This window comes from Lissotriton helveticus, chromosome 3_1 (genome assembly GCF_964261635.1).
Source record: "Lissotriton helveticus chromosome 3_1, aLisHel1.1, whole genome shotgun sequence".
Classification (NCBI taxonomy): domain Eukaryota; kingdom Metazoa; phylum Chordata; class Amphibia; order Caudata; family Salamandridae; genus Lissotriton; species Lissotriton helveticus.
In genome coordinates, this window is record NC_136061.1 from 329,382,449 (window position 1) to 329,394,129 (window position 11,681).

The 11,681-nt window shown below is 47.4% G+C and overlaps 1 protein-coding gene across 1 annotated transcript in view; it reads right to left on the bottom strand.

Moving 5' to 3' along the window:
• Positions 1-6,758, bottom strand: part of TRPV3 (transient receptor potential cation channel subfamily V member 3) — a 90,265-nt gene extending 83,507 nt beyond the window's left edge. Inside the window, exon 1 of the mRNA XM_078683589.1 lies at positions 6,477-6,758. The gene's annotated coding sequence lies outside the window, so the exon portion shown is untranslated. The remainder of the gene's footprint in view (positions 1-6,476) is intronic.
• Positions 6,759-11,681: the final 4,923 nt, after the last annotated feature.

Below are 11,681 nucleotides of genomic sequence, written 5' to 3' on the forward strand. Positions count from 1 at the left end.
CTAGTGTGCCCTGCTGGGTCTGTTCTGCAAGCAATGGAAGGTTGCACATGCTGAGTTCTGTGAGAGAGGGAAGCTTGCTCTGCTACTTCCATACTACACATGTTCTTTGATAAGCTTGCACTGTTGCTTCATGGTGTACACCTGCCCAGTGATGGAGAAGGTGTGTGCTGCTGCCACCCTAGCTGTACCTGCCCTCCGAAAGAGGAAAGCGTCCACTATTTCTACCCATGGTCACTCTGGTCTATGAAAAAGTGATCTTTCTACTGCTGTTGATCCAACTTATGAAAAATAAAATATATATTGAATGTACTTACATAATATGATCTATGAACAAGTGGCTGGGTAACAATATTTGATTTCAGAAATCTTTAGTCCTGAAACATAGGCACATTATAAGAGGGCCAAGTCGTGTAAACACAGAAGGAAAGGGTTGGTTGCTTGAGCCTCCTGTTTTTTTAATCTTGTGTTGGGGAGACACCAGTAAAAACATTTTTAGCTCACCTACACACACTTTCATTAACGATCGTACAGTTTAACAAGGGTAGAAGATAAATGTTGCTATAAGAGACGTAACCTCCCCCAAAACTAGGGGACCCATTACAAAGATACACTGTACCACCTGTGAACAGCATGACTCCCTGATGCTCCTCTCTGCTAGCTGTGAAACACACTGATGAAGCATACCATACTAGGTAGGTCGGAGTACATGAATGTATGCAAATTCAACAAGCGGTTTGGCTATTTCAGCCATGAGTGCTGTACTTCTTGAACAAGTCCTTTAACTCCTCTCACTCCCTCTTTCGTGTATTAGTCACCTGTATGTGTGAAAGAATTGTGTAATGTTCCTTCTGCTACTGAAACCTGTCTGTTACCTATCGTTTGTGCGAGGGAAGTTTGAACTGCTGCTGTCCATGTTTTTACCTTTATTAGGTTGTGAAGCTGGGTGTGAAACATTCTTTACACAAATGGCAAAATATTTACATTTCCAAGGCTTGTTTTGATGGATGATGTGATTACACCTTACAAAATATGTTAGCAGAGTTTACTTTTACTTTTACATGTTAAGCTAGCAGCTTTTGAAATGGAAAGACAACTTTGTAAAATGTTCAAATATAACTGGCAAGTGGTTCCATGTCGTTTACAACACCTTATGCTAGTGAGGGACTTTTAGCCAATAGCAGCATTGCATGCTGCAGGTTTAATTGCAAAATTAAATTCTTAAAAGCAAAACTACAAACCCCACAGTGTAACATGCTGTTGGCTGAAAAGTCAGAAATGGCTGATTGTATCATGGCATTGCTCTACAGGGCAGATTTGTGAAATGCAAAATAAAATTCAGTTATTTACTTTTTACCTTTATTTTTTGTAGGAAGTGACGGGTTAAACCACATAACACTCCTTGGAGAAGCTGACATGCTACAAGAAGTTTACAATGCGAGCAGCCGCAGCTAAGCATGTCTGAAAAGCCACTGAGAGCTTAAAAACAAAATTCTTGACAACGTCTTCCTATGCCCACTGTGGGCTGAGAGGTAGGTGATTTAGTTGCCGAAACTTCAGCAGCACGTGCTGCCTCCGAGGGCCGAACAAACAGTCTCATACACATGGGACTGTTTGAGGAAGTGACGGGCATTATTCTGCACATTATCAGTCTAAAGACGTGCTGGGGTGTGGTCATCTGTCGAAGATCAGGGTTGCATAATCAGCAAGCTCCCTATGGCAATCGCTTTCCACCGCCTATATGAGGGCGCCACACCGCTGCCCACGGTGAGGGGAATGTGAGTCTGACGTCACAACCTTCGAAACGCGCGGTCTCCCTGCTGGCGTGTCTGCCCGCGGCTATACGTGCAAGGTGGAGACCACGGCCCTGCAGGAGTGGACCCTTGGGACCGTGCCGGAGTGGACCCGTGGGGCCGTGCACGTGCAGTTTTACAACAGGCCCGCTCCTCAGGTCTCCTGTGCAGGAGTGGGGCGGCCGGCGTTGGCCCTGTGTGTGCCCACTGTGGTCCTGATGCATCGCGAGAAAATAACAGAGGCAGCAGCCATGATACCGGAGGTGCCTGTCGGTCCCGGGTTGGCCCTCACCCCTTTCAGAGGCCAGAGGCCCGCCAACCTACATGGGGCTGTAGAATACGAGGGAGAGCTGTCTGCCTGGCCTGTAGCGGCTCTGCCTGGCCTGTAGTAGCGGTTCTGCCTGGCCTGTAGCGACTCTGCCTGGCCTGTAGTAGCGGCTCTGCCTGTCCTGTAGCGGCTCTGCCTGGCCTGTAGTGTCACGGCAGCGATGTGGGTGAAGAAGCCTGAGGAGGTCCCGGCTGGGGCGTGGTGGCAGTCCTGTGGGGCTGACCTGCTACTGCTAGAGGTTTGTGATCCATACACAAAAGCCATAAAATACCCAGCTCCGTTGTCGACAACCGCACATCCTGCCCTCACCAATTCAGAGGCTCACACCCTGCGTGGAAATGGAGGGGGCATGCCTGCCACACTTCATACTCTGCCTTTGCATTGGGAACTGCTGTATGGGTCCATTCTGGGGTACCGTTCATGGCCATGGACTCTAGAATAGATATACACAATAGATACACTCCACGTCAGGACACCCTGGGTGGATTACCTGTGGTGCTTGGAAGTATATATGCCTCAAACACGGAGCAGGACATGTTCCTCGCACACCTGTCCATGGTAATTGCAGATTGGACAATGTATCTCTGGATCCTGGGTGGGGATTACAATGCAATGCTTGATGTGGTCCTTGATCGTTCACGCCCCGCCTTACCGGGTACGGCTTGATCCGCCAGGCCAAAGGTCTGCAAACCTGGGTACAGGGATGGACTCTTTCAGATGCCTGGTGTACATCTGATGAAGGAATGCGTGAATACTCCTTCTTTTCCCCACAACACACCCTACATGTGCAATTAGACTAAATACTCTGCACCACCTCACTTCTAACTCACGTCACTCTTGACACATGTTTAGGAAAAACCCTATCAGAGCACAAACCTCTGGAACTGATGGTGTCCTGGGGCCGGGTGCCAACCCCCTTTCCCACATGGAGAATACACTCTTGATTACTGGAAGACGGGGTATTTCAAGACGTGTTAGCAAAAACAATGGATACCTACGTAGGGAAAACACTAACACTGCCTCCACGCCATTAGTGGAGTGGGAGGCATTTGAGGTAGTGATGAGAGGAACATCAATTGGCTCAACTGTCCTCCGGAAGATGAACCACGTAGAGGGCAAGTTGGGTCTGCAGGAGTAAGCCGTAGTGGCGTATGTGACACATGCATCGGAGCTACAAGCAGTGATGATCGATTACGCAGAACTCCTTGAGCGGCTGTGTGTTATCGATTATTGGGTGCAAGTGCAGTAATCGCATACAGATGCTGAGAAATCTGGTACTTTATTGGCCCAGATGATCAGAGAGACACCTGCACCCGTTCCTATCCTTGATATCCTTACCCCTCAGATGACCCACGCAACTACACAACTCAACATTAATATGGCTGTCAGCAAATATTATGTGAACCTCTACTTAGCTCCTCTCCCTGATGGATTATTAGCCATTCACGCCTTTTTACGTGACTTGAACCTGCTGCATATACCCGCTGCAGACATGGAGGCTTTCGGGCCACACTGGCTGCTGGTGAAATTCGTGAATGCATTAAGGAGTTGCAATGCAATAAAACCCCAGTAACAGATGGACTTCCAGTGGAGTTTTATACCACTTTTATTTCCATAAATCCAGATTTAAATTCATCCAGTTCTCTATTTTGCACCCCATATACCTCACATGACCCAGGATTCATGCCATGTGTCCTACAGTTTCACCAGCAAGGCCCCATTATCATGACCCAGATGCTGATCTGTTGCATATGTTATTGGCCTGCCCTGCATTCTCCTCCTACTGAACACAAATCAGTTCTGCATTAAAGGGTTTGACTGGGAGAGATAATTGGCTACTATTTGAGAATTGTATTTTGGGCATCTATCCTCGCCCTTAGGGCACTGAGGTGTTGGCACGGTTTTGCGATTTGGCGCTTATACTCGCTAAGTGGCTCCTGACTAGGCGGTGGAAATCTGCCAGGACCCAGGTGGTGTTCCACTGGAGGTAGAAAGGTGGGAAAGCCCTATTTTCTACCGGGAGGAATGCAAAGAGCTACAGAAACAGCCAACAGCAATGGTGTGGATGCACCATTGGAATACTTTGAAACACTGGGAATCCAGATCCCTGAATACCTACATCAGTGTGTACCATGCACAGTATAACAAACCAAAATACTATTTGCTCATGAATGTGCATACATAGTATGTTAAATGCGTTTCTGTAGTGGATTTACGTTAAATCGCACGAAAGCTGAACAGAGGACTTTACTTTTTCATATAAACACACCGATCCAACAAAACTCCTATATTGTAAACAAAGTTTCAGGAGAGCGCCAGTACCAGAATACAATTTGAGTACTCACAAACACATTTAATTTAACTTCTCTATTCGCCTTTTGAAGCACATGCTTACATTGTCAAAGGGGTCATGGGAATAGCAAATGTGTCCATGGCGGCAGCCGTATCATCAAACGAATGTGTGAAGTATGTTGTAAAAGTCAGGCCTGTACTGCTGGAAACGTGACAAATTTTAGGCAGGAAATGCCAGCGTGGTTTATTATAATTTCTGGTATGTACGTCCATAACTAATGTGGCTAAGACGCCGGCCCAAGCGCTCCTAAGGGAACAGCAGTGATTAACACAAACTGGGACAGTGTGCCAGCTGCTTCTGGGGTGTATGTTATGCATGTTAGGGCCATGGTTTGGTAATCCCTTCTACTCACAAAGAGTAGCCTTTGGCACTTTTGATGAAGACTTTATGCTACCATCAATAGAGTCAGATCTTTGTAGGAAATACAGGCAACAAGATAAGGACCATAAATGACAGCCCCTGGAAAAATAACAACTCAAACTCGCTTAAAACAAGGGTGCCTCTTAGCCCTGATACTCTTTTCGCTATACATTTCGGATCTCCCAGGCTATCTATTACAGAGAGAGGGTATAGCAACATCCATTGGTGGCAAAGTAATAGCCTGCCTACTATACGCAGACAATATAATAATTTAAAATCGTACCCCTAAAGGATTAATTAGTCGTCTGCAGGCGTTACAACAATTTTCTGACACCCATCACCTAAAGATTAACATCTGGAAAAGTCAAATCATGTGTTTCCGTGGCAAGAAGAAACCCAAATATACTGATTTCTCTAGATCTATGGGCTCCCAAAAATGTGAAATAGTAAACTGCTATATGTTTTTGGGGAAGACAATTTGTGGCAATCTTAGTGATAATGCCCATATAGAGAACAACAAGAGTAAAGCTCAGGCCAGGTCAAAGGATTGGGTGCTCTTTCTAGGGCTGTGGATCGAAGACATTTCTCTTATCTCCTCGAGGGCTATCGAGCGAAATTCCCTGTTTGCCTACTGTATGGGTAGGAGCCGATTGGAGTGGCTAAATTGGGCTTCTCAAATAAGGGCAAATATTAAGAAATATATATTCGGTTAATTCGGCAATGTCAGTGGCTGCCTTAAGCCTGGAAATGTGCTTAAGAAGTGCATATGTCCAAGGTCTGTTTGTGGTAGTACGCTGGGTTGCCTGCATAGTGAGGATTAAGGAAAACTCACTAAGGTCACTTATAAAGGAAGACGTTTTAGGCGATAAGAAGGACAAGTCAGTATTATATTGAAATGTCCTCTTTGGTGTTGATCAATTACATTTAGATCCCAACTTTGTCCTCACACTAACAGTGCCACAATTAAAAGCTGCCCTAAAACAAGCTACATGGGCATTAGACTTTCGCCTGGACAGGGAGACGTGCCTTAAAAAAGGGGGTTCCAGTATATACCAACTCCATCACAGTAAATAGTGTGAAACCATACATTTATTAGAACTTGCCTGATGGGTTGAGACGCTTCTGGATCCAGCTGAGGTTGGGTATGCTTCCGCTCAACCCCCTCATGGCCAAATAGTATGGAATCTCCCCTGAATTTAATTTATGCCATAACAGGATTCAAGAGTTCAACCATGTCCTATTTGTCTGTCCATCGCTTTTATTACACCATCGAAAACGTGTGAGGCCCATAGGCTTGCAGCTATCTATATGATCTGTTACTGAAGCACTACCGTTAATTTATGCGCTTTCTAATTAAATGTTTTGCTATAGAGTTTTTACTTAATTAAATGTTTTGCTATAGAATTTTTACTTTTTTTAAGTGTTTTTTAAATTTATACTGATTTTATGGTTATTACAGTATTGTAGTTTTAACGAGGTTTGGGTTTCCCTATACATACCATGTGACTCTAAATGCTAATATGTTTATTTTCTAATTGTTTTTCTGTGGATCTCTTCAGAGGTCCGTAACATAAACAAAATCTGAAGTTAATGTATACACCTTGGGCCCATACAAGCGACAGACACACACCAGACGCTCACTCACCTGTTTTGGGACCTTTCCCTTGCCGTCCTGACCCGGACAGCCCTAACTGGTAAGACAGGGGAGCTGGGAATGGTTCTCCCGGCTTCTAAATCCAATGTGCCAAATTGCCAACAATAAACTCCACTGGGGCCCTCTGATCCCGATGCGCTGAGCCCTGCTGAGCCTTGCTGAGCCGTGCCTGTGCGGAGCTCCGGGACTAGGCTGCTCACGGCTGGATCCTCCCGGGTAAATGGTACAGCCCTGTACTTCAGCGAGCGGGTGAAAGTCGGCGGCTGGTCGAACCTGTTGAGCGCCGGGCATCTGACAGAGGTGGCACCGCGGTACCACTGTAAATAACATGCCGAAGAACACACAACTCCGGTTGAACCACTTGGTGAGCAATATTAATTGGATATTTACCGACACTGTAACAGCTGTATGCTCATAATAATAGTCGCGCACACAGTCAGGAACGTGCCTCCCGCTTCCGCCACCGCCACCGGTGACACGCGCACCTCGCGAGGGATTCTATTGACATTCCAGGATGCTGAAGCACACCTGTGTTATGTAAATATTGTGCATCCCAATGAATTCTTCATGACGGTGGAATTTATGTCAGGCAACACCTAACACGCTTCCGAGACGGTCAGGTAATCCCCTTTCAGGAATGTGCCCCAAATGTATACATTTAGTGATAGCCTAATAGCTAAGCTTCCGTGTTGGTGTAAACTAATGACAGCCGAAGCTGAGACTGTTTTCCCTGAGTGGGCTTCCTTGAGGCCGACTTTTTATTTAATTTTTATTTATAAAGTTTTGTATAGCACGAACATGACTTAGGCGAGTATCAGAGCACTTCACAATTAGGGTAGTTAGGAAAAAATAGTGGGAAAAGAACATTAGTTACATATATGTGCAAGGACGCTTCCACCAGAGACACACACCACCAGCCGTCGGTGCATGCTTCCACCAGGCACACACACCACCAGCGGTCAGTGCACACTTTCACCAGGCACACACACTACCAGCCGTCGGTGCACACTTCCACCAGGCACACACCACCAGCCGTCAGTGCACGCTTTCACCAGGCACACACACACCACCAGCCGTCGGTAAACGCTTTCACCAGGCACATGCACCACCAGCCGTCAGTGCAGCAGGCAGGCTCTTCTCAGAGTTTTTTGGTAAATATGTGTTCGATGCCTGGGAGGGAGTGGGTCGAGTTTCCTTAACCCATGCTGAGTATGCAGGTGCAGTGCATGAAATCCATCTCCATCTCCAACTCCACATCTCCAGCCACCTGAGGAACCTGCACTGGCTCCCCGTCGACAAGAGGATCACGTTCCGGCTCCTCACCCACGCACACAAGTCTCTCCACGACCTGGGCCCCAAGTACCTCAACGACCGCCTGACCTTCTACACGCCCACCCGCCAGCTACGGTCCACCAGCCTCGCGCTCGCAGCCGTACCACGCATCCGAAGAGCCACCGCCGGAGGAAGATCCTTCCCTTACCTGGCTGCCAAGACTTGGAACTCCCTCCCCATCCACCTTCGGCTGACCCAGGACCATTTCGCCTTCAGGAAACAACTCAAGACCTGGCTGTTCGAGCAGTAGCATACCCCTCCCGCCAAGCGCCTTGAGACCCTCCCGGGTGAGTAGTGCGCTATACAAATGGCATGATTGATTGATTGATTGATTGACTCCTGTGTGAGTGAGTCATTCTACCTGGGGCTCACTCACTCCACAGTTGTAAATTGCGCCTGCACCAGGATTTTTCTCATTTTCAAAGTTCGGCGCATGCGCACAGCTAGGCAGCACCCACACCCCCGGGAATGACTACTTCCTACAACCAGAATGGAAACACCATTCAGAGCAATGAAAACAAGTTCATTTGATGCAAAGAACTGTTCACAAAAACCATGTCCAGCTATTGTAGATCTGGCAACTTAAACAAAACAGCAACAAAAAACAAACAAGCGTTGGCATAGCCAATAGGTCTCGCATTTTGGACCCTATAAGTATTTAGTTATGCAGCAGAATATCCTTGGTGCAACAACACCAACTGTTGAATGGCTAAACACTTATAAGGTCCCAAATGCGAGACCTATTGGCTATGCCAATGCTTGTTAACAGAAGGAGTGTATAAGATTCAACGGACTTCCGGAGGAAGTGAGTTCCAAATCTTTGCGGCAATGCCTGAGAAAGCTCAGTGACTCGTTCTATTTTTGTCGAAAATCTGTGGTTTCAGGAACAGTGAACTTGCACTATGTGACGGTCTGCAACACCCTGATAATTCTAGTTTTTGAGCCAGATAAATGGGGGTCTTGAAATGAAGGGCTTTGTGAGTTATGCACACAATCTTTAGCTGTGTTCTTGCATCGTATGGCAACCAGTTTAGTGATTTTGATAATTTCTTTTTGTACCACTAATCAATCTGGTTGCAGCATTAATGGAAGCCCTTAGTGGGCCTGTTAGATTTGGGGGTCTCTAGTTGGAACAGGTAGGTACTTGTGACAAATATGGACCCTTGCCTCCAGTCAGTGTAAGGAGGTACACTCCTAAAATAACCCCTGCTCACCCCCTTGGTAGCTTGGTACGAGCAGATAGGCTTATCTCATAGGCAGTGTGTAAAGCATTTGTGCGCACGTACAGTAATCAAGTGACAACAGTACAGATAGACACCACACAAGTTGTATATTAAAAATAAGTATTCCTTATATAGATTTAACACAAGACCACAAACAACACAAATCCACAATACTGTACTTAAAATGGCAGTCTTAGCTTAGTTCTCTTTAGAATGCTACACTTTGCGTCAATGTACCTTAAGATACGACACGCAGGGCAACGAAAGTGTTGCAAGATGGAAATGCGTCAAAGATCCGGTGCAAAGAAATAAAGACGTCAAGTTCTTCCTGATGCAGCACGCTTCTCCGATGTTGCGAGAAATCTCGGCTCGATGCGTCAGCTGCAGCGGCGACACCCTTGTTCAGTGATGCGACGACGGCTGCTTTGGCGGCGGTCGTCTTCTCCGATGCTGCGAGACGCTTCCGCTTGATGCGACAACTGCAGCGGCGACACACTTGTTCAGTGATGCGACGACAACAGCTTTGCCTAGTCCAAACCAGTTCTGGAGCACTTTGTTGACATGACTCCTTCTTTTCATTCACAGTGCAGGGCAGAAACATCAGACGTCCCACAGGAGGTGGAGCCAGCATTGTGGAGGAAAGGCACAGCCCTGGAACACTGTTGATATGACTCTTTCTCTCCTTTCACAGTGCAGGCCAGAGACATCAGACGCACCACATGAGGTGGAGTCAGCATTGTGGAGGGAAGGCACAGTCCTATTCAGGTCCCAGGTGCAACTCCTCCCTCCCATCTAGATGCAGATCTCTCTATTCACCACTGGGCTGACTCACCCTGTCTCCTGGAATCCCCCAGCCCTGTCACTCAAACTCCAGACAAGGAACACACAACCTAGCAGAGGCAGGCTTGGATAGTTAGACAAGAAAATACCTACTTTCTAAAAGTGGTATTCTCAAACACAGAATGTTAAAACCAACTTCACTAAAAGATGTATTTTATCATTCTGAGTTCAGGCATACTAAACTCGAATTTCTTTCTTGTTCCCTGAGTGAGTTAGGATTATAAAATGTAATAATCTAACTGCCCATTCTGGCCTATGGAGAACAGGTAGCCTTGGAATAGTGAACAATGAAAATGGCTGTAATTCACTATTAGGACACGCCACACCCACCAGGGCGGGTCCTACCTTATACTTTTTTCTCCTTTTTTTAAGTTTTCAAAAACCTTTATTGAGGAAAATCATGGCAGACACAGTACACCGTGCAATTCCACAGCTCACATTAACAAAATACAGATCAGGTCAGTCATTTAGTTACAGGTAGATTACATTTTACAGCAACTTGAAACACCAGGAATGTTGAAATCACAGCTCCACCGTACCAGGGTCCCACCTCCCCAAGGGGAGCACACATGAAATAGCAACATCAGTGGGGATACTAAAAAAGCGGGGCGCTAATGGAAAGGGAGAGAACAGTCACTGACCAGCGCCGGCGGCCGCGGCGGACTAAGGGCCGGCGGGGAGTGCGGAAGAGGCAGCGCCACTCGGATGGGAACGGGAAAGGAGATAGGTGACCAGGGGGCCCCAAATGTCAAGAGGTCGAGACCTGGCAGGCATTAAATCCCAGAACACAAATAGGAGAGTCTGGCACCTAGAGGCATCCTCCAACCAACTCTCGGCTTTAGGAGCAGGCCGACGACCCCAACACCTGGCCACCCTGCATCTAGCAAGGACCAGCAGCATCGAGATCAGATGTCGAGAAGCATCAGGAAAAATTTAACGAAGTCGAGAAGGCACAGGGGTGGATCGGGCTGCACTGCCAGAGATGTCAGAAATGGTGAAACACACCACCCGCCAGAACTCATAGACCTTAGGGCACAGCCAGGCTAAATGGGCAAAGTGCGCGGCAGGGGCAGAGCAACGCACGCAATTATCTCCAGGAATTAACCCGAGCCGGTGGAGCTGCTCTGGTGTGCGGTACAGCCTGTGCAAGTACTTAAAATGGATCAGACGGAGACGGTAATTCGGTGACAGCTTTTTTGTTTGATTACAGCAGTAGAGCCAGTCAGCCTGCGAAATATCAATACCGAGATCCGCACTCCACGCCTCCCACGGACAGTCCAAGGAAATGGGGGCAGACACCAGGGAGAAAGCGTATAGTTTGGTGACTAATTTGTGCGGCGACGGGGAAGTATATATGAAGTCCAGAGCCGGAATGGTGGGTGGAGGCTGGGGGATTGTGGGGTGCAGCTTCTGGCAAGTGGCGCGCAGCTGATAGAATAAAAGCATGTCCTGCGGCCCGAGGAGTCAGGGAGAGAGAAGAAGGAATTCTCTGGGTATAGATCCGCCACCGTCCTCAAACCCAAACGCGTCGCATGTCTAGACATGCTGGAAGACTGAAGTGAGGGGAAATCTGGGTAGTTTATTATTGGCACGGAGTTGGCAGAGAGCAGAGGGATGCTAGAAAGCCGGTGCAGGTCAGACCAGGCCCAACGCGGTAACTCGACCGTGTCGACCTCCGCCCGAGGGTGCACCGCGGGTACGAAAAGAGCAGTGGACAAAGGCCAGGGAGAAGCTACATCAGTCTCAACTGCGACGTGCAGCTGATAAGGGGTAGGGTGAATCCAAAAGTGCAGGAAACTAG